This window comes from Pollicipes pollicipes, unplaced genomic scaffold (assembly GCF_011947565.3).
Source record: "Pollicipes pollicipes isolate AB1234 unplaced genomic scaffold, Ppol_2.1 Scaffold_7231;HRSCAF=8579_pilon_pilon_pilon, whole genome shotgun sequence".
Taxonomy (NCBI): Eukaryota; Metazoa; Arthropoda; class Thecostraca; order Pollicipedomorpha; family Pollicipedidae; genus Pollicipes; species Pollicipes pollicipes.
In genome coordinates, this window is record NW_023597034.1 from 5,582,228 (window position 1) to 5,604,389 (window position 22,162).

Below are 22,162 nucleotides of genomic sequence, written 5' to 3' on the forward strand. Positions count from 1 at the left end.
CAGGACGTGTCATGACTCCATTGTGTGCACGAACCCTATGAACCCTTCCGTCCCGCCGTTGCAGGCAAGGCCTGAGTCGGACACGACGGTATGTTGCTATTCGGTCGGGAACTTCTCGGCAGAAAAGCTGCCATATCGCTGGCAATTCGTTGCTGTGGTCGAAACACTGAATTGCAAAAGTATCGGTTCAGTTCACCGGCCAAAAATGAAAAATCATTCCAGTCCCCTGAGTCGGCATACAAAATTATCGGAAGTTACGGGATTAAGCTCCGAACTGAAAACCCATCTGTTTCCTTCGCTACACCCCTGCAAGGAAAGGAGGACTATTTCGGAGAATGTTTCAAGGCCACCTTGGCATTCACGTCATAATAACGTCAGTCGAATCCTGCCATTCCACAAACCGTACGGTAATCAAGACCAAGAAGAATATAATGCCGAGCCATTCATATATGGTTTGTGGGCACGAATTCCAGGCATAACGACCGTCAATTAGCCCACAGCCCATGTTGCGGAAGGTACAATGACGTAATCAAACAATCACGTATCGAGGAGCATACTAACTTAGCAGAGAAAATGTGTTGTCTACAGAAGTCTTTTCCGCTTAACTATACGAATACCTGCGAGTGAGCTTATTGCATGATAGCTGATGCCTGTTTCAATGTTCTCAGATATACACAGACATCTTTTAATTCCACATATCTACAAGTATATTTCAATTCTACATATCTACAAATATATTTCAATTCTACGTATCTACAAATATATTTCAATGCTACATGTCTACATAGATTTCAATGTCTCCAAATATACATATACATATATATATACATATATATATACATATATATATATATATATATATATATATATATATATATGTTAGATGTATATAGATAGCTATAGATAGAGAGAGAGAGAGAGAGAGAGAGAGAGAGAGAGAGAGAGAGAGAGAGAGAGAAGAGAGAGAGAGAGAGAGAGAGAGAGAAGAGAGAGAGAGAGAGAGAGAGAGAGAGAGAGAGAGAGAGAGAGAGAGAGAGAGAGAGAGAGAGAGAGAGAGGAGAGAGAGAGAGAGAGAGAGAGAGAGAGAGAGAGAGAGAGGAGAGAGATATATATATAGATAATAGATATAGATATAGACATAGATATAATATAGATATAGATAATATAAATAGATATAGATAAGATAGATAGATATAGATAGAAATAGATAATATATATATATATATTCTCTCTCTCCTCTCTCTCTCTCCTCTCTCTCTCCTCTCTCTCTCTCTCTCTCTCTCTCTCTCTCTCTCTCCTCTCTCTCTCTCTCTCTCCTCTCTCTCTCTCTCTCTCCTCTCTCTTCTCTCTCTCTCCCTCTCCTCTCTCTCTCTCTCCTCTCCCTCTCTCTCTCTCCACCCTCCGCTCCCCCTCCTCTCGTCATTCTCCCCCCCCCTTCCCTCTCCTCTCCTCTCTCTCTCTCTCTCTCGTCTCTATCTATCTATCTATCTATCTATCTATCTATCTATCTATCTATATCTATATATATATATAGATATCTATATATAGATATATAGATATAGATATAGATATAGATATATATATATGTATATCAATATCCGCACTCCCTTTAACGCCGATATTAAAGGAAATGTTTCACGTTTGAAGATATTAAGGAAAGCATCAGCTATGATAGGAAGAACTTACTTGTCACTGGTGGTAGGCTTTCAAGGTTCGAAAAACCACCGTAAGTACCAAAAATTTCAAAGTTTGTAAAAATGCTCCCTATTACGTCATTGCTTGATGGCGTCATGGAATCGTTTTGTGACGACGGCATCGCCTGACAGCATCTGGCAGCCAGATCTAAAGAATACCTCGAAACGCACGAAAGCTAACACCAGCCGGCCATTCTCGTCACAGGTGCTGTGGCGGATGGCGGTTTAGAGAATGGCTTGTTTGTAAATTGTTGTATTACTACTGGTCGTAGGAAAGGCTTTGGTGGGCTGATTGACATACACAACGTAGCAATCGTCAGCTTTTATGGCAGGTCATTAATACCAGAGCTGCTGCAGGCTATATGCTGTAAAAACTGTCCTATAGTGTCATGAATCTCTTGCCGAAGCCTGCCAACGACTGTTGAGGACGTCAATACTGTGTTGACTCGCCCTATCCTTACCTGCAGTGCTGCGGTCCTGACATTGATATCTTGTGATGTGCACAGTATGTTTGATGTGCTTCATGTTTCATATGTTTCATATGTTTGTCATATGTTTCATCATTTAATTCCTTGGCATCGTTCTCAACCCGGGATTAGCAGTGTACAATGACGTTAAACACGTCCGCACCAAGTGCATGAAACGTTTAAATTTGTTCAGATACATTTCAGGGTCAATATTCGGCGCTGATCACCACTCATTGCTATTATATAAATATTTGTTTTTTCCGTCATTGAATTTGGCTCCGTGGTGTAAGCAGGAGGTAGTTAAAATAATATGAAATCATTAGCTGCCATTGAAAATATGTTTTTGCGGCTCGCGCAATGACCACTGCCGACTTCTCCAATTTCCGTATTTGAGATAGATGCACGCATTACGCCTCTCGACCTCCGGCGTATAGAATTTATCTTGAGGTGATCACAACGATTCCACAAAATCCCAACCATTCAACATGTTCTCACCTTTTCCGAGCATGCGACATCTTAGGTTTGGCCCGAACCGACGTGCTAATCGGCCTTTAGTGGCCCGCTGCGCTGGTCACTCGTGCATTGATGCGTACGTTCTAGCCATGGGGACTTGGCATGGCTGGAAAGTGAAACTCCCGAAATGAATACGTTTGATTTTAATATAAAGGACGTTCATAGAGCATTGCAGTTCACATCTATCTGTCTTTTGTGGTTTATCACTTTAAAAGGAATGCTGCAACGGTTTTGGATGCATTTCGCTCCAGGCGGCAATGCAATCCTCGGAAGGTGATGAGGAAGGCTGTTAGAAGGATTTCGACTGCTGAATGCGAAATCCCAATCGTGTCGCGAACGCAAGCGTGAGCACTTTCGGGTTGTGCGGCACTCGTCGGGGCATTTCTCCTTACTTTTGGGCCATAGGTTAATGTCATAAAAAGAGAACACCACTGTCTGCAAAAAAGTACAGCACCGAAAAAAGAACAACACTCTCCCGAATGTTGTAAAAACGGAGACGCGACGGCAAATTTGCCTTTTTTATCCTGCTAGCGTTTTTTTCCCTGCTTTTGACGTATTTCCGAACAGCTCGGTTGTCGGCTTGTGTATCGGAGCCAAGAACCTTGCACGGGCTTTTGGGTTAGCAAAGCATTATGCAATTAAAGCAATATTACAGTAATGGTAGGTATATGTTATACTAAATATATAACACACTCCATAACAAATTTAAGTTTTGGCTTTGCAAAATTGGCTTTCAACTTAAGAATTCTGGGAATTCAGTGATGTATTATCATGAACGCGCATACTACTCTCTTAACAAATTTTGTAGGCAGACGAGCATGGCTTGTGAATCATCGATGTTATAATCACTGCAACTTGTGTAAGATGCTGGGTGCTGAGAAAGGTAGAAAACTATTGCTGCTAGTTTCTTGGGTAGCACTTAACAACATTTGTACCATGACCCATGTGTGCGCTGGCAGCTTCGTCACCTACTTGAATTTCGGCCATCCAACCATTACTACACGCATTTGTCTATACGTGCACTGCTTCTCCAGCCTTGAGGAAGTCCGCAGGTTTGCAGTGTAATGTCTCGCTGCATGTAATATTTTCTCGTCACGCATGTGTTATTACTTGTATGAACCATGCTTTAGAGTTAAGCAGCCTGATGGCTGCGGCGTCTTGCATGGCTGTGGAATCAGAAGACATGTCTGGGTCTTTTTTACCTACATTTTGTGGATTCCCAAGGCAGGCTGAGCAAATGATGCCACTTTTTGGTTGTGCGCTTTACTGAAAGTGATTGGTTTAGTATATCATGTGTATTTGGTCAGTCATATGTCACATGCGGAGTTAATACAATAATGCACGCTTGACTCATCTGGTCGTGTTGGAATTTACTTTGAAAGCGGCAGAGATTGCAGTACAAGAGCCGTACCATTGTTCATTGTGTGATGCCACAGCAGAGCACTGAGGTAGTGTCACAATGACACTTTTGACCTGTGCCATTACACGATGTACCACATCGGTTGACTACTCTTTGTCAAGCCTATGAGATAACAGCGTATTATTAATGAATGACTGGTAACAACTGGTTTACCACTCCCAAAGAGCTATCACCAGCGATAATGCTGTTGCTCCATAATAGTTCTATCAGGGTGAAGTAGTGATGGTATGAATAATCTTTAGCAAGGAAACATTCCTGGTGGCTCAACCTTACCATCTTTACCATAGCGATAACGATGTTTTGGCAATCAGTTCATGGCAATGTTACAGATTTATTGTTATTTTTTAATGTCACTACATTTCCAATTACAAATAATGAACAAAGTAACTACTGTGCATATCACAAGATATCAATGCCAGGACCACAGCACTGCAGGCAAGGATAGGCCGAGTCAACACAGTATTGACGTCCTCAACAGTCGTTGGCAGGCTTCGGCAAGAAATTCATGACACTATAGGACAGTTTTTGCAGCAGATAACCAGCAGCAGCTCTGGTATTAATGGCCTGCCATAAAAGCTGGCGATTGCTACGTTGTGCATGTCAATCAGCCCACCAAAGCCTTTCCTACGACCAGTAGTAACACAAAAATTTACAAACAAGCCATTCTCTAAACCGCCATCCGCCACAGCACCTGTGACGAGAATGGCCGGCTGGTGTTAGCTTTCGTGCGTTTCGAGGTATTCTTTAGGTCTGGCTGCCAGATGCTGTCAGGCAATGCCGTCGTCACAAAACGATTCCATGACGCCATCAAGCAATGACGCAATAGGGAGCATTTTTACAAACTTTGAAATTTTTGGTACTTACGGTGGTTTTTCGAACCTTGAAAGCCTACCACCAGTTACAAGTAAGTTCTTCCCATCATAGCTGATGCTTTCCTTAATATCTTCAAAGGTGAAACATTTCCTTTAATATCGGCGTTAAAGGGAATGAGGATATTGATGTATATATATATATATATATATATATATATATATATATATATATATATATATATATATATATATATATATATATATATATATATATATATATACATATATATATATATATAAAGAGGTATTGAAATCTATGTAGACATGTAGAATTGAAAAATGTTTGTAGATATGTACAATTGAAATATATTTGTAGATATGTGGAATTGAAAGATATTTGTATATATCTGAAAACATTGAAACAGGCATCAGCTATCATGCAATAAGCTCACTCGCAGGTATTCGTATAGTTAAGCGGAAAATACTTGTGTAGACAACACATTTTCTCCGCTAAGTTAACATGCTCCTCGATACGTGATTGTTTGATTACGTCATGGTACCTTCCACAGCATGGGCTGTGGGCTAATTGACGGTCGTTATGCCTGGAAGTCATGCCAACAAACGCCATATATGAATGGCTCGGCTATTATATACTTATTCGTCTGATTGCCGTACGGTTTGTGGAATGGCAGGATTTAACTGACGTTATTATGACGTGAATGCCAAGGTGGCCTTGAAACATTCTCCGAAATAGTCTTCCTTTCTTTGCAGGGGTTTAGCGAAGGAAACAGATGGGTTTTCAGTTCGGAGCTTAATCCCGTAACTTCCGATAGTTTTGTGTTGCCGACAACGGGGACTGGAAGGATTTTCCATTTTTGGCCGGTGAACTGAACCGATACTCTTGCAATTCAGTGTTTCGACCACAGCGAAGAAATGCCAGCGATATGGCAGCTTTTCTGCCGAGAAGTTCCCGACCCGAATATCAACATACTGTCGTGTCCGACTCAGGCCTTGCCTGCAACCGGCTGGAACGGAGGGTTCGTAGGGTTCGTGCACACAATGGTCACGTGCACACAGTCATGACACATCCTGGGAAATTCTTGGAGGAGAAGCTGCGACAAATGCAATTAAGTCGTAAGGTGATGGATGCTGTCAACGACTCCAGGGTTTTAGTTAAAGGGTTTTAGTTAAAGTTCTTCACGTATATGGGGTTTTGAAGTGAAACATCCGTCCTGAAGCTTCTCAATGCTGTTGCCAGTCCTGTCCTGAAGGCTTAATTAAGCCCCTCTACCTCCTGAGCAACGCGCCGGCGAAAGCGGACGCCTGTGTTACTTAGGGGATGGGCAGAGGAAGGACACATGCTTGCTAAATGATATGGTTCGAAAACCGCCATGATCCGTAGGTGCCTTAAAACGTGCCCCGGGTGAGGATCGAACTCACGGCCTTCAGATTATGAGACTGACGCGCTGCCTACTGCGCTACCGAGGCGTGTAGGGGGCGAAGGGGGTAACCAAACGAACGAAGGGGTAATTAAACGAACGCCGCAAACCTACTCAATGAAGAGGTGATCACGTTCTTATTGTAAGGGGGGGGGGATGGCGGTGTAAGGGTTCAAGGTCTCCCCAAAGTTTCGTAGACTGACAGCTTATGCTCAAGCACGCACCCGCGTGTTCAGCTTAACACGACGAGTGCGCGTGTATGTGTTTGTATGTGGGAGAGGAGAGAATCAAGTTCACCCCTTCGTAAGATATCACAAACTAAGAGAGCTAGAGACTATATATGAAATCATTCATTTTAATTTTTAAACCTTTTGGTCGTGACGGTCGGCCCAAACCACGTCAAAGTTGAATTGGTGGTCAAAGTCCGAGACCTTTTCACAAAACCAGTTTCAGCATGGATACTTCTTTTAAACACAAGGCGCTTAGGCCTATACTTCACTTTTCAGGACGTTTCTCTCGTAATTTGTAAATGTCAAATACAGGCCTTTTTATGGCGGCATTAACCAACCTCAGAGTTGTGACACCGATCTTGTAATGGCTTTAAGGACCCAGTCGCCCTCCTACGTGCTGATTGCAATACTCAATGTAGATTAAAACCGCACAGTGACAGCTGGCGCCGCAAACGCTTGCCGCCATGAAAGTCATAAACGATTAGGGCCGGATAGCACAGCCGCAATCCCCCGCGCGCACGATGCAGCCCGTGCGCAGCATCCCCGCCTTCCTCCCGACTGCCACTGCGCCAGTTGTTGTGACGTCACAGATCTACCGGCGGCGCTTCTAAAGTTGGACTACCATCTCAAGGTAATGCCGAGCGGGTGGGAGTATTCCAGGCGCGGAAGACGGTAGACGCGCGCAGACGCGCGCTGATTGGTCGTGGCATCTTCAGAATTGCCGGTCGGACGGGAGCCCGTGCCCGCGTGTCATGTGAGACATCCAGGTGGGCGAGGACGCCCGGCCTCGGCCTCGACCGATACTGACCCCCGAATGTCGAGACCACGCCCCGTCGGCTCCTTTCACTTAATAGCCCTGACGGAGGACATCATAAAGAGTGGTTGCTTGGTGAACCGTGAACCCAGTTCAGTGCAGGAACCATAAAACGAAATATTTTTATGAAAGTCAAAGCAATCGGAATTCCAAGAATAGTCCAAATAGACGGCCCAAACACAACATGGACGACATACACAACCTACGCTGTCGTTCTATCATTATCATGCGCAGATAACACACCACACACCACACACACACACACCACACACACCACACAACACACCACACACACACACACACACACCACACACACACACACACACACACACACACACACACACACACACACACACACACACACACACACACACACACATACACACACACACACACACACCAGACATACACACAGATGGGCTGCAAAGTGGCGGGGTCGCTTGGGATACAGCAACATGCAGTACCGGGACGGGGTTGGCTTTTGTTCGCCAGCACGGGGAAACGCTTTCATAACGGCACTCTACCCCATCCCTTTTGGCGATTTTGTCGGCTCTCAACGCAGCAAGAGGCAACTCGTCCTCCTGATATATTCGGTAGCTGCTCGAGTGGCCATCACCCTCCCACGGCGGGTCTGCTGAGGGGAGATAGTCTAAAGCTCTGGGTATTTAGCTACGGAAAACCCGCGCAGAAGAGGTGGTGCTCTGCGAATCGCGGGTGTTGCGCACAAAGGAGAGCCAAGGACATATCATCCCAAGGCAGCTACCCCGCTGCAGGATGGAAATGATGCAGAGCAATATTAACCATTGAACAAGGGTTTTTACGTACCGTGGCCTTCCGGCAAAAAGGCTAAGACATTTTACTAAGACGCATCGCTTGGAGCTTTTGGGAAAAGCTGCACTAGACAAAGGCCTTTTCACACGTTGCGGCCGTTCTTAGGTATCTCCACGTCATGATTTATACCAGCCCAGGCAAACCTGAGAATAACGTGCATATCCGATAGCGTTTAGCCAATATGTAAGACGAGAGGATGACGATAAAAGGATTTGTGCAGGAAACACGTGGAAAGGAGTTTTTCTTTCCTGTACCGGTGCGTCGAGGAAACCGTTGTCTTATCAATGCACTAAGTAATGCAATCTTCTGAATGTCACTATCTCCACGAAGTGGCATGCTCTCATGAGACTAATTTTTCCGCTGTCGGGTTTCCGAACAGCTACGTTTTCTTGTTGTTTTCCAATTAGGGAACGGCATTGCCGAGAGTTTTTGTGACGAGATGTGACGTAACTCTGCTAGGAACGGCAGGTTTTTATGGGCACCAAGCCACGGTTCCCTCCAGGCAAGGTCTCCACCAGACCATCATGTCTTTAGCACGTTTGGGGGTTTTCCGCCTGCATCAGTTAGCCGTCATGCGGTCATGATCGGCACTGAACGCGCCTGGTGGCCTCCGACCCCGCACCGGCAGTCGGTAAGCCTCTCCCAGTGGGAGAAACACCATTGCCCCCCTGTTTTACCGCTGGGATGCCAGGACGGGAGACGCTGCTGTTGGCGGGCCGCTCGTCGGCGGTGCCAGGGACCCGGCGCCTTCTCTCCTCCCGCACGATCTGACTGACCCTGCACCCGACAGAACGGCCGCCAGACGATGACCCGCTGTTGGGGTCGAGCCTGACGCCAACGCCAGGGCGCGGCCAGTGGGATCAGTGGTGGCGTTGGGGGTGACGGTGTTATGGTCGGTTCACCGTCTAGAAGACGTGTGTCGCCGGTTTGCTTTAGGGGTGGTGGCGAGTCGGGATTGGCAGATGTCGGAATAATGTTATGGGCTTACAAAGCCTACCTGAATATTAATCTCCCGAAAACACTTCTACCGTCCGTGACGCCACGTCCGTGTGCCGTAGTGGTGATGTTTAGCGTGTTGCGCATAGGCTGTTTGCCGTGTTGCTAAAACACATGACTATCTAGCTGCGAATGGGCATCAAGTGACAGAACACCGTCTATAAGAGGTGGCGCTCTGTTGATCAGGGGTGAAAAAGATTCTGATTTACCGTATATGTTCGGTGACAAAAACTGCCACTTTTGCAAACCCATTAGTGACAAAATTGCGAAAATTGAAACCAATTTCAACAGACCAGACTATATTACAACAGACCATCTCAGCTAAATGGAACTCAAATCTTAGCATTGGTCGTTACTTGCTAACGCTTACAGCGTGACAATGTGTAGAGCACATGTCGAAACGTTGACGTTTCGTTGTATGAGCAAGTTGAGTGATAGGATGCTGCCAAAGATAACACCTTTAATCGGTATAGTCTTTAGAAGGTGACAGAAACATACTACAAACTATACTAAATAAGTGTTGACGTCACGGATCAGTGGTGACGCAGTGTTTTTCCAGTGCCCCTCAGATCAGTGCCCTTTACAATTTTTTTCACCCAAGATTCAGTTCACATACTAAGCAGCATAAGATACCAAATAACTAGGTTTAATACTAGTCGTAAGAATCGCGGCTGGCCACAGTACCTTGAGGCGAACGTGATCAGCATGCCACGCAGCGTTTTAAAGCGTCGTACCATTTGAGACAGATGAGCTCGGTTGCCCGGCGCGCGGTAGTGCGTTTGGTGCAGTGCAAAGCTGTGGGCTGCTGCTGGTTGTGTTCATGTCGTGAGAAGCTGACTGACTAGAAGAACGTAGCTAATGGTTTGCATTGCTGGTGCAAACTAACGGAATAATATCAACCTAATGCAAAAATCGAATAATATTTTAAGCCTTCGGGAATCTAGTAACGAAAAACACGCGCAGAACAGGTGGTGCTCTGTGTATTGCGGGGGTATCACGCAAAGGACAGGCAAGAACATTGCCTTCCGTTGAGAGGCACCCAATTGCAAGATGAAAACGACGTAAAGCAAAATTGACTATTGAACAAGGTGTTGCTACGTACTGTGACTTTGTGGTAAAAAGGCCATGGGATTTTACTTAGACGTTTATTTTGGAACTGCTGAGTTAAGCTGCATGGGTAGACGGCCTTGGGTGCGTTTCAGGCGTTCTCAATCATATTCACGTTATGATTTATAAGAGCTCATGCAATTAGCCTCAACTTGAATACCCCAGAATTTTAAGTCATTGCGTAGGCGTCATATGACGACACTAACCAACGGGATCGCGGCGAGCTGTACATACAAACGCAAGCCTACTCGGCGTCGCTCTGGTATGTACTGGGTTTGTCGGACATTGCTGTCAGCATAATGGGAGGCATTCCCCTCGCCCAAAAACTTATCTGGCTCTCACTTTTAAATGGGCGTCATGTGTAACACCTTCATACCTGACTCATCATTAAAACGCGGTCTCTGGAGCTGCAGCATAGCGATCTCTGTACTTCTCACATGCTCAGCAAGCGCTCTACCACTTGATCTAAAGTCCATAGCCAGGACGAGGTAGTAAGTGTACTAAAACAACCCTGGTTATAGCGAATCAATACTGGTTGCAAATGGAGGCCAAGTCCATATCGACACAATTTCTAGCGCTTTAGGATGTTTGAATTGTATCCCACATTTTGATGTCAGTGTAAAGCTGTGATCCGGATAACGAGAGTGCTCACGTGCGGAACCGTTCCCGCTTGTTACTAGGCGGCTTCTGCACACCCTCATGCTCATGACGAGGACGCACACGTGTGGAATCGTTCGAGATTGTAGCTAGGTGGCTTTCGCATGCCCTCATGTTCGTGACGTTATTCAAAATCGGGATTTTGGAGCTGCGGGGTATCGATCCCCGTACCTCTCACATGCTAAGCGAGCGCTCTACCACTTGAGCTACATCCCCTCGTGCCAAGTGAGACATCCAGGTGAGCGAGGGCGCCCGGCCTCGGCCGATACTGACTCCCGAATGTCGAGACCACGCCCCGTCGACTCCTTCCACTGAATAGCCCTGACGGATGAGATCATGAAGATAAGTGGTAGCTGGGTGAACTGCGAAGGCAGTTTAGTGCAGAAACCATAAAACGAAACGTGTCGAATTTTGTGAAAGTCAACGCAATCTGAATTCGCGAATAGTCCGAATACAACAGGACGAAATACACAACCTACCCTGTCGTTCCATCATACACAGAAACACGCACACACAGATGTACTGCAAAGTAACGGGGTCGCGTGGGGTATAGTAACATGCAATTCCGAGACGCTTCGCTTCTGTTTGTCAGTATGGGTGACCGCTTTTATGACGGCACTCTTACCTTACCCTTCAGCTTTTTCGTTGGTTCAAAACGCAGCAAGCGGCAACACGTTCTCCTGATCAATTAAGTAGCTGCTCGTTTGGCCTGTAGCCATCACGTTCCCGCCGCGTGTCTGCTGAGGAGAGATAGTCTAAACCTCAGGGAATCTTGTAACGGAAATCTCGCACAGAAGAGATGGTGCTCTGTGCATTTTGGGCGGAGCACACAAAGGACAAGAGCGGACATCACCATCCGATGGGGGGACCCAACACCACCGTGAAAACGGTGTAACGCAATAGTAATGATCGAGGTCTTGTCACGTACTGTGACTATGTGTCGAAAAGTCCAGACGTTTTACTCAGATGCATCTCTTGCAAGTGTTGGGTAAAGCTGACATAGTTGACCGCGCTTGACGCGTTTCAGCTGCCTTCAGCCATCTCCACTGCTCGATTTACGCCAGCCCAGGCAAACAGAGGAATAAGGTGCATGTCCATAATGTTTAGCCATTACGTAAATATGAACAACGCTAGCCAATGGAAGCAAGGCCGACGTCGCATATAAACGCAAGCCTATGTGGCGTCTGGCTGGTAACAGGCTGGGGAAACGTTCGACTGTTAGCGGAGGAAACTGCACTCAGCGCGGGGGTGGTGAGAGGGGGAGAATATGTGCCACGGAGAGGTGAAATGGAGCTTTTCTTTTGAATGCTAACACCTCTAGGGAACCCTTATTTCATTCATGCCTTCAGCCAGGCAGCATTGTTTTCAAGATCGCCATGTTCACCAATTGTTATGCTCTCGTGTGATGCATATCTCGAGTTCCCGATTTCCAACTTGTTACACTATTGTGCGCGATGATGTCTCCACCAATCGGGGAACGGCATTGCGGGGAACTTTTGTCGGCAGACGCAATCTAACTCTCCTAGAAACGGTAGGCTTCTATGTCAATAGTGTGGGTCGTGACTGGGACATCTAAGAATAATGTTGTGGGCTTACAAAGCCTAACTGAGTATTTATCTTCCGAAAGCGCACTTCTACTGTACGTGACGTGTCTACGGGAGGGGGCGCTCTGTTGATCGCATTTAGAGCACACATGTGGCGCGCAAAATTTTTTATATTCACTGAAAAGGATCCATCGGAGCACAGGTGACGTGGTGCAAGGCTAATAGATGAACACTTTTACACAAGTTATGGTGACAGAGGGTGTCAAGGTTACGTTCCTATGAAAAGACGCATCATGTAGAATTGTTAGGTCAGGTGTGCTTGTAGTCATGCCCCTGAATGTGTTCTTTTCTCAGTATTTTGAAAATTGATTATTATTCCATGCTTTAAAGGAAATTGATTATAGAAATTTGATTATAATTCCACGGAGGAGACAATACAAGCACTGCCAAACACTTCCAGACGATACGTGTGCGTGACCGCTATACAGAAGTCAGCCACTGTTAGGCATGGCGTTCAATGATTATTAGCATAAAAGCGCCATAACACTGAAAAATGAACAAAAACGCAACTTCACGCATTAATTGAGAAAACGGTTTTGTTTATAGTGCGAAGACATGAAGACATTTTCGAGCATGTTTTGCAACGCCCCGAATGCTTTCAACCGCATGCATAACCAATAGATTTCAGTTTGTCATCAAAAGTCTCCCACTTCTGGACCTCCGCGTTGTCGATCCCGTACCTCTCACATACTAAGCAAGCGCTCTACTAACCGAACCTAACCTAACCTAACCTAACCTAACCTAACCTAACCTAACCTAACTTAACCTAACCTAACCTAACGGAATTATAGAAAATTAAAACTGGTTATTAAAAACACTGGTTATTAGGTTAGGTCCCTTTACTAAAATCACACATGCTTTGAACCTGTACGGGCCTCGTCGCGGAAAATGTCATTTCAATGCAGCCACAGCGGAAGCTGAACAAAAATATCGGCCTCACATTAAGTAAAAAGGACAAAAACTTCTTTTAGTTCCATGTTTTCTTTTGTAACTAAACATCTCAACATTTGAAATTAGCCTGCCTCAAATTATCTGAAAGAAGTATTAAAAGGTATATACAAATACAAACGTCGGGTTTAGGGACGGAGCAGTAGCAAACCTTGGGACATTCTTTAACACCACAGAACGTCTTCGATCCAAACTGCATATACATGTGGGGAGATAAGGCCATAGCAGGCGTAGCAGCAGCGTCAACCGAGTTCCTCAAACCAAACATCGTCGAAACATTTACTGTTGATCGACATTCCATGCGGCAGCTTTCCAACACCAGGTCTCCTTAACATCGTGCATCTGATGACGCTTATTTCCTTAAATGCTCCAGACAATTGTTGAAACTGGTGGTAAGAGGAACCATTTTTGTTAGCAGCGCTTGTGAGCCTCTGGAATCTCTCACGTGCATAACTGCAGTGTTAACTTTTACAGGGTCATCCCTAGATGTGCATAGTCGGAAAACACTCTCAGGTTGCCAGCCATCAGTTCTATGTCCTGCTCGTCAACATCCTGCACAACGACGGCAAGGCGATGTCTGGCGGGCTTCGATCAGATTTTCAGTCGCATTTCTGATGCCACATAATTACCCATGCAAACATGGACTTCACAACAAAACTGGATCAGGAGTTCAGCTCGGCGCAAACCGCGATCTTGCGCTCGCTGCCTGCTGTGTTGTGCCGGGAGAAATCATCTCTAAAACTGTTTTTGTTTGTCAGCTTTGCTTTATCTGCCTGGTCCGTTGCATTTGGTGTTTTCAGTTACAGTTTGCAGCGTTACAAGGAACGCTGCAAACTGCACATGAATGTAAAACACATTTGGCGAACGAAATATATGATACGCAGCCTTGAGGCCGCTGAATGTTATCATTAGTTTGTTCAGACCTCTACAGCTAACGAACTGCTAGCCGGGCGATTTCAAGTGATGTCCCTACGTTAGTGGCTAGGAGTGCTGTAAGTAATGCACAGTGAGGGAGCAAAACGACAAATATAATGGAGGCGCATGAAACATAAAATTGTCGAGAAGAAAATCTTCATCTGAACTGAAAACGAAGTGCTCGTTGTTTCTGCTTGAAAGAGAGACAGGCAGCACCATACAGACTCTGTAGCTGAATGCGCCGTGAGTACCCAATGACGCATAAACTGACGAAGTATGATTTATAATGGTTATGATTTGAAGCTCACGCATATCGACCTAATTACGATTGCTCTAGGGTGTTTGCGTTTTGGTGCACCCTTGACGTTAATATAAAGCTGTACTCCGAAAGGCGAAAGCGCTTACGTTCGCAATCGTTCCCGCTCGTAACTAGGCGGCTTCCGCACGCCCTTGTGCTCTTGACACGTCATCCAAAATTGGCATTCTGGAGCTGCGGGGTATCGATCCCCGTACCTCTCACATGCTAAGCGAGCGCTCTACCACTTGAGCTACAGCCCCGTGTGTGAATTGGTACATCCATGTGAGCGAGGGCGCCCGGCCTCGGCCGATACTGACCCCCGAATGTCGAGACCACGCCCCGTCGACTCCTTTCACTGAATAGCCGTGACAGATGAGTTTGTGCGGTGGTCGCTGGGTGACCAGCGAAGCCAAACTGGTGCAGCAACCGGGAAATGAAATGTAGTTGTAAACACGTTAACGCAGTCTGAATTAGCAAACAGCCCACATAGGCTGCTCGAATACGAAAAAAACGACAGCATTCGTGGTCGCATTTTTTTACCATTCACAGATACACACAAGCACCCACACAAGCACACAGAGAGGGCTTTTAAGGCGACAGATTCGTGGGGTGTGTAGTAACGTGCAGTGCCGAGACCCTCTTGTTCTGTTTGCGACCACATGGAACCCCTCTTGCTACTGCACTCTACTCTATCCCTTCGGCGTTTTTGTTGACTCAGAACGCGGCGAAAGGCGACTCGTCCTCCTGACCGATTCAGTAGCTCCTCGTATGGCTTGTGGCCATCACCCTCCAACGGCGGGTCTAATGAGGAGGGATATTTTAAACCTCAGGCAATCTTATAACGAAAATCCCGCGCAGATCTGGTGCTCTGTGCATTGCGGGGAGATCACACAAAGGGCAGGCACGAACATTTCTTTCCGTTGGAAGACACCCAACTGCACGATGGAAACGAAGTGGAGCAAGGTTGGCTTTCGAACATAGTGCTGCTACGTGCTGTGGCTTTCTGCTAAAAGGACAATGACATTTTACTCAGACGCATCTTTTGGAAAGGCTGTGTTAAGCTGAACCAGTAGAAAGCGTTGGGCACATTTCAGCTGTTCTCAGTCACATTCACGTTATGATTTATGACAGCCCATGCAAACATAGGTATAACCTGCATACCCGAGAATTGTGAGCTATTGCTTTGGCGTCCTATGGCTTCGCTGACCTGTGGAATCGAGACCAACTGTACATACAAACGTAATTCTATTTGGCGTCGCTCTGGTATGTACTGCGTTTGTCGCACATTGCTGTGAGCGTAATGGTGGTATTCCACTTACGCAAGAGCTAACCTGATGCTCCCTTTTTAAACGGCCGTGGTAAGAAATGCCTTCATACCTGGCTCATCACTAAGCGCGGTCTTTGGAGCTGCGTGGTATCGATCACCCAAACCATTACGTGCTAAGCGAGCGCTCTACCCTTTGATCTTTAATCCATGGCCAGGACTAAGTGGTAAGTCACTAAAGTAGCCCTGGTTATGGCAAAGCAACTCCGGTTATGATTGGAAACCAACTCCATATCAACTCAAGTTGGAGCGCTACAGGATGTTTGAATTGTGTCCCACCCTTTTATGTCAATGTAAAGCTGTGATCCGCATAACGAGGATGTACATGTTCGGAATCCTTTCTGTTTGTAAGTAAACGGCAAACGCACGCCCTCATGCTCTTGACATGTCATCCAAAATCCAGATTTTGGAGCTACGGGGTATCGCTCCCCGTACGTCTCACGTGCTAAGCGAGCGCTCTACCACTTGAGCTACAGCGCCGTGTACAGCGTGAGACGTCCAGGTGAGCTGGAGCACCCGGCCTCGGCCAGTACTGACCCCCGAATGTCGAGACCACGCCACGTGGGCTCCTTTCACTGAGTGGCTATAACGAATGAGATCATAAGATAAGTGGTGGCTTCATGAATTGTGAAGTCAGTCTAGTGCAGGAACCATAAAACGAAACAGATAGACTTTTGTGAAAGTCAACGCAATCTGAATTCGCGAATAGCCCGAATACAGCAGGGACGAAAAACACAACCTACGCTGTCGTTCCATCATTATCATACGCAGATACACGCACGCACACATGCGCTGCATAGCGATGCGTTCGTGTGGGGTATAGAAACATGCAATACCGAGACTCTGCTTTTATAGCAGTACTATTCGCTGTCCCTTCGGCGCTTTCATCAGGTCAGAGTGCACCAAGAGGCGACTCGTTCTCCTGGTTGATGAAGTAGCTGGTCGTATGGCTTGTGGCCATCACTCTCCCGCCGTGGTCTGCTGAGGAGAGATAGTGTAAACCTTATGGCATTTAGGAAAGTAAATCCCGCGCAGAAGAGATGGTGCTCTGTGCACTGCGGGTGGAGCGCTAAGGACAGGCACGGCCATTACCATCCAGTGGGAGGAACCCAACACCACAGCGAAAACGGTGTAGCGCAATACTAATGATCGAGGTCTTGTCACGTACCGTGACTATGCGTCGAAAAGTCCAGACGTTTTACTCAGATGCATCTCTTGAACGTATTGGGTAAAGCTGACCTAGTTGGCGGCTCTTGACGCGTTTCAGCTGTCTTTAGCCTTTTCCCCTGCATGATTGACACCAGCCCAGGCAAACAGAGGAATAAGGTGCATGCCCCATAATGTTTAGCCATTACGTGAATATGAACAACGCTAACCAATGGAAACGAGGCCGACATCGCATATATACCCAAGCCTATGTGGCTCCTGCCTGGCAACAGGCTGGGGAAGCGTTCGACTGTTAGAGGAGAAACAGCACTCAGCGCGGGGGTGGCGGGATGGGGGAATATGTGCCACAGAGAGGCGAAAAGGAGCTTTTATTTTGAAAGCTGGCACCTCTAAGAGACCGTTGTGTTACGCATGCCTTCAGCCAGGTAACATTCTTCTCAATATCGTCATGTTCACCGACTCCTACGCTCTCGTATGATGGATATATCCCCTTCCAGATTTCCAAATTGTTTCGCTATTGTCCGCGATGATGTCTCAACCAATTAGTGAACGGCAATGTGGGGAACTTTGGTCATGTGACGCGCCGTAACTCTGCAAGAAACGGTAGGTTTGCATGAGCCTTGTGGGCGACGTTCCGATTGCGGGTCGTGACTGGCGCTTCTTAGAAAAATGCTCTGGGCTTACAAAGTCTAACTGAGTATCAGCCTTCCGAAAGCGCATTTCTGCTGAATGTCACGTGATGCCCGTGTGCCGTAGCGTTGCTGTCTGCTATCTGCCGTCATCTTCCGTCGTCTGCTTCTGACGGAAATTTGTGGTGCTTGGGTACGCACTCGATGAGTGGTAATGAGGCGGGATGGATAAACGACTAGCAGCTCAGGCACATAGTAATCTGCCTGCGAATAGGCAGCTAGTGACGGAAAATAGTCTACGAAAGGTGGCGCTGCGTTGTACCTCTGTTCCCACGTAGAGCACGTATGTGGCACGTAAAGATGATGTTATCCATTGAGAAAGACCCGTCAGAGTACAGACGGCGTAGTGCAAAATTAATAGATGACCACTTTTACATGGCGCATGGTGACTACAGGTGAAAAGGCTATGATGTTCTTAATAGACGCATTACTCGGAATTGATGGGCGAAGATGTTTTTGTAGTCATGCTCCTAAATGTGTTCTTTTCTCCGTAACAATTATATAAAGTTGACTGTAATTCCACGAAGACGACAATGCATTGCTACCCCCAAACGCTTACAGACGATACGTGCGCATGGCCGCTTAAGAGAAGTGAGCCACTGTTAGCCATTGAGTTCAATGATTATTAGTACAAAAGCACCATAGCACCGAAGAAATGAATTGAAACGCAAATTAAGGCCTTAATTAGGAAAACGGTTTGTTTAAAGTGGGAGAACAGTTGCACATCTGCAGGCATGCTTTGCAGCGCTCAGAATGCTGTCAACCGCATGCATAACCAATCCATTACAGCTTGTCATACAAACCTCTCACTTGTGGACCTGCGCGTTGTCAATCACGTACCTCTGACATGCTAAGCAAGCGCTCTGCCACTTGAGCCGCAGCCCCTAATGAGATTTGGAATGTTTGGGTGATTCCAGCAGCCCGGTTTCACTCTGTTCTGGCCTTCATCTCACGTCAAGGCCACCCTCCCATGTACCATCGTTCCTTTCCTCAAATGACGCATGCTTTGAACCTGCACGGTCCTTGTCAGCGAATAGGTTATCATTTTAATACAGCCGCAGCAGGAGGTGAACAGAGAAATCGGCCTCACATGAACTGAAAAGAAAAAACTTTCTTGAGCTGCGGCAAGTTTTTTGTACCTATTTATATAACCTATGTTGAGATGTACCTATACATCTCAACGTTTGTATTTAGCAAGCCTCATATCATTCCAAAGAAACATTACACAAAATCCACACGAATACAAACGTCGGGTTCAGGGACGGAACAGAAGCATTGCTTGGGACATTCTTTAACACCACATAACATCTTCGACCCAAATTGCATGCCCATGTGTGGAGAATAGGCCATAGCAGGCGTAACAGCAGCCTCAACCGAGTTCCTCAAACCAAACATCGTCGAAACAATTGCTGTTGGTCGACCTTCCATGCGGCAGCCTTCCAACACCAGGCTTTCTTACCATCATGCATCTGGTTGTGCTTATGTACCCATAATGCTCCCCCAAATTATTGAAATCGATTGTAAGATTAAAACGTTTCTTCAGCGACGCTTATGAGTCTCAGCGACCTCTTACGTGCATAAATGCAGTGTAAACGCTGAAAAAGTCATCTCGACGTGATTATGATCGGAAAGCACTGTCAGGTTGACCGGCTACCAAATCTCTGTCGTGCTCATCAACATCCTGCACAATGACGGCTAGGCGATGTCTGGAACGCTTCAATCAGACATTCAGCGTTCGCAACGCAGCTGGATCAGGAGCTCAGCTCACTGGAAGCCGCGGTCGTGCGCTCGCTGACTGCTGTGTTGAGCCGGGAGAACTCAACTCTAAAGCTGTTTTTGTTTGTTAGCTGTGTTTTATCTACCTGATCCATTACATCTGGCGTTTTCATTTACAGTTTGCAGTCTTGCAGTTTGCATTTACAGTTTGCAGTAATTTTCAAGGAATGCCGCGAACTGTAAGTGGATGTAAAACATATTTGACAAATGGAAAATATGATACGCAATCTTGAGATTGTTTTCGGGTTCTCATTGGTTTGTTCTGACCTCTACACCTACGACTGATTGGGTGATGTCAAATGATATCACTACGTTAGTGGCTAGTAGTGCTGTGAGTAATGCACAGGATGGAACAAAATGACCAATGCAATCGAGGCACCTGAAACATTAACTGTCAAGAAGAAAATCTTCATCTGAAATGAAAACGAAGTGTCCGTTGTTTTTGCTTGGGTAAGAGACAGACAGCATCATATAGGTTCAGTAGCTGAGTGGATCGTGTAAACCCGATGACGCGTAAAATGATAAAGTAGCGCTGGTTTTTATTTGAGGTTAAGCCATATCGACCAGTTGGCGACCGCTCCAGGATGTTAGAATTTTGATGCACATTTTATGTCAATATAAAGGCATAATCCGAATAACAAGAGCGCTTACGTTTGGAATTGTTCTCGCTTGTAAGTAGGCGGCTTCTGCACGCTCTCATGCTCATGATGTGTCATCCAAAACCGCACTTTGGAGCTGCGGGGTATCGATCCCCGTACCTCTCACATGCTAAGCGAGCGCTCTACCACTTGAGCTACAGCCCCGTGTACCGGGCGTGACATCCAGTTGAGCGAGGACGCCCGGCCTCGGCCGATACTGACCCCCGAATGTCGAGACCACGCCCCGTCGGCTCCTTTCACCTAACAGCCACGGTTGACGGATGAGTTTTTGTGGTGGTTGCTGGGTGAACCACGAAACCAATCTGGTGCGGCAAACATGAAACAAAGTATGGTTGTGTAAAAGTCCACACAATCTGAATTAGCAAATAGTCCAAATAGTCTGGCCGAATAGAAAAAAACTAAATTGACAATATACGCTGTCGTAGTATCATAATCATGCGCAGACATGTACAGACAGCCTGTAAGGTGACGGGGTCACCTGATGTATAGCAATATGTAACACCGAGACGCTTTGCTTCTATTTGTCAGCACAGGGGAACGCTTTTATAACGTCATTCTACGCTATCTCTTCGGCGCTTTCGTTGACTCAGAACGCAGCAGGGTGCAACTCGTCCTCCTGTTCGATTCAGCAGCTGCTCGTATGGTTCGTGGCCATCGCCCTCTCACGACGGGTCTACTGAGGAGAGGTATTCTAAATTTTAGAGAATCTTCTAACAGAGAACCGGCGTGGAAGAGGTGGTGCTCTGTGCAATGCGGGCTTAGCACACAAAAGAAAGGCGCAGACATTACCATTCGATGGGAGATACCCAACTGTGGGATGAAAACGATGTGGAGCAAGATCACCTAATGAACATGGTGTTGTTGCGCACTGTGACTTTCCAGGAAATAGGCCACGACATTCTACTTATAGGGATCCCTTGGAATGCTTGAGTAAAATTGTTTCAGTAGACCACTTTGGCTCGTTTCAGCCGTCCTTAGTGATACTCACGTTATGAGTTATGACAAACCGTGCAAACACAGACATAGTTTGCATACCCGGGAATGTTTACTCATTACGCAGGGGTCATATGGGAACACTAACCAGTGGAGTCGAGGCCAGCCACACGTGCAAACCCAAACCTATTTAGCGTTCCTCTGGCACATGCCGGGAGCGGCACACCTTGCTGTCAGCGTATCGGTGGCATTCCGCCAACGCGAGAGCTCACCCGATGCTGCCTATTAAACGGTTGTCATGGGAAATGCCTTCACACCTGACTCCTTTAGAGCTGGACCGTTGAAACATCGAGGTACCGTTTTCGTACCTCTCACATGCTAAGTGATCGCTCTGCCACATGAGCTACAGCCCTATCATGACCCACCCATATTCAGCTGACCGCATACGGCCGGGCGCAGATTATTACAGACACTACTTATTATTACATTACATTGTTACATTACAGATAAAATTACAAAAGTAATGGAAAGTAAAGCAGCATATGAGATCGCTGTGCCGGTGCCAATTTGAAATCTATTATATTCTGGTGTTATCCTGCCGCCCAACCTGTTATTATAGGGCCCTGGGAAAGACCCATCAGAGTACAGACTGAGGACGTGATGTAAGGTAATAGATGACCACTTTTACATCACATGTGGTGAGTACATGATGAGAAGTTCACTATACTCGAATAGATGCATCTCTCAGGATTGTTGGGTGGATGTGTACTTGCATATTCCTGAACATGTTACATTCCTACTTGCCTTTTTAAAAAAGGTTGCTTTCCACGGAGATCGGGAGCGCAGTGCTACAGCCAAGCACTCTCAGG

At 46.3% G+C, this 22,162-nt stretch overlaps 3 non-coding genes across 3 annotated transcripts; all 3 read right to left on the reverse strand.

Moving 5' to 3' along the window:
* Positions 1 to 6,321: 6,321 nt before the first annotated feature.
* On the reverse strand, positions 6,322 to 6,394 carry TRNAM-CAU (transfer RNA methionine (anticodon CAU)). Its single transcript has one exon. It is a non-coding gene; the product is annotated as a tRNA-Met (tRNA).
* An 8,538-nt stretch (positions 6,395 to 14,932) lies between these two features.
* On the reverse strand, positions 14,933 to 15,005 carry TRNAA-AGC (transfer RNA alanine (anticodon AGC)). Its single transcript has one exon. It is a non-coding gene; the product is annotated as a tRNA-Ala (tRNA).
* A 5,426-nt stretch (positions 15,006 to 20,431) lies between these two features.
* On the reverse strand, positions 20,432 to 20,504 carry TRNAA-AGC (transfer RNA alanine (anticodon AGC)). The gene has a single exon. It is a non-coding gene; the product is annotated as a tRNA-Ala (tRNA).
* Positions 20,505 to 22,162: the final 1,658 nt, after the last annotated feature.